This window comes from Typha latifolia, chromosome 2, assembly GCF_019914945.1.
Source record: "Typha latifolia isolate L0001 chromosome 2, TyphaL0001v2, whole genome shotgun sequence".
Classification (NCBI taxonomy): domain Eukaryota; kingdom Viridiplantae; phylum Streptophyta; class Magnoliopsida; order Poales; family Typhaceae; genus Typha; species Typha latifolia.
Genome location: NC_133087.1, coordinates 15,813,747 through 15,815,595, shown reverse-complemented (window position 1 = coordinate 15,815,595; position 1,849 = coordinate 15,813,747).

Sequence of the window (1,849 nt, the reverse complement as noted above, 5' to 3'; positions counted from 1 at the left end):
TGAGTAAACATAGAGCAACGCTTTCTCTCTCTCTCTCTCTCTCTCATTTTTGATTACTGGTAATCTTCTAAAGATTTGATCGTTCTCTTGGAACTCGAAACAATGGGTATACGTCGAATGTTTCTCCCCACGTTACAACTTTTCTCTTTCCCACTTCCCCATCTCCAGCTGATGAGATGGGTGCCTCTGACACTTTGATCAGTTAATGTGTAACTTTGACAATACATAACGTAAGTTCTTTCTTTTTTGACAGGAAATAAATATTATAGGCAGTTCAAGTCAAGTAACTTTAATTTAGTCTATTGTGCTACATGCTATTTCTTTCTTGTGAGTGTTGATATATAGATTAATTTTTTTTGTGTCTAACCTAGTATGATAAGTCATTGGGCTCATGATTTGGGGAAAAGAAACCTTTATTTTAGACAATCAAATGGTCTGGATTACCAAAGACCATGCAAATTACTTGGGGCTTTTAAAGGATTTATCTACTTGCTATGGATTAAAATTAAAAGACATAAACTTCTAATGACCTCTACTAATTAAGTTCTAGGAAGAGTGTATAGTAATATTCTTGCAGGTCGATCAAATATGTGTCAATGCATTAATCATGAGAGCTAATCATGAGATAGCTCTGTCCATACTTTCTCAAATTCTATGGCTCTCTTTATTTTTCTTCTGAATGTGATTAGAATCGACCCACATGGATCGGCCCACACACCGGAATCCCGCCAAACTCCTCATGACGGTGGGAGGAGTAGTGCCTGCTCTGGAAAGAGATGTCTCATCAGGTTTGTCCTCGTGAGGAAGACGCATCATCATCATCAATGTTGGACGAACACTGGCCACAAAAGCAAACTAGCACCCAGTCACTGGTGTGATGCTTGCTTCAAAAGGGTATGCCATTACATTTTGTACTAAGAATTGCACACCAAATCCAGAAAGAACACAAACTTATTTTATTACCCTCACTGCCTTCTCGTTGGTGTCCCCCATGGAGATTTCTATTTCTTTGGAAGGAGACTCGGTATATCCCTGTGCGCATTGAAGTGGTCAAAAGAGATTGGAATTTATTATCACCTTCATAAATGATACAAATTAACATATATAGGTCATTGTATACAAGCTATGAGTTATCAAAGAAGACAGTTTCTCTTATATGTTAACATATATATAGTTTCATGGATTAGCATGATATATATACATATACTCATTGTGATTCAACGAACTAGTCTAAAAGCTTCAGTTAAGAACATGGTTTTTATTAAATGGGTGTAAGATTTTATATTTTAAGCAACAAATGAGTTTAGTTGGATTCAAACTCATAACCTATACTCTAACACCATATGAATTCACCGATTAAACAGTTAGAGAACGATAGTTTTCATATTAATTCTATGTTTCTAATACTTTGAATTAAAATTATTACTAGGAAATAAATAACCATCTAAAATTAACTAAGATTCACATATGTAAGACAGTATCTCTTTTAAGTGGTCTAATATAATCACATATAAAACTTTTTTCTGAGTTCAAACTGGAGTTAGGATAGATTTCTTTGATGGGTTAGGATAACCCTATAAATATGTAACCGATCCAAACTCTCCATCAAGTAGGACACAAAGAGATTAGAAGGTTGAATTCACGATTCCTATTATAATTTATAAGACAATATAACCCTTCCTCAGTAAAAAGGCAAGACAATTTATTTTTTTTGAAAATGTGCACAAAAAAAAACAAAATGACCGGGGAACACTAGCAAGGTTCAGGATTGTTAATGCATGCATGTTCATGTCTTCTATGCATACATAAAAAAAGCATAAGCTTTGCATGACATTGACCTTCCTATGAA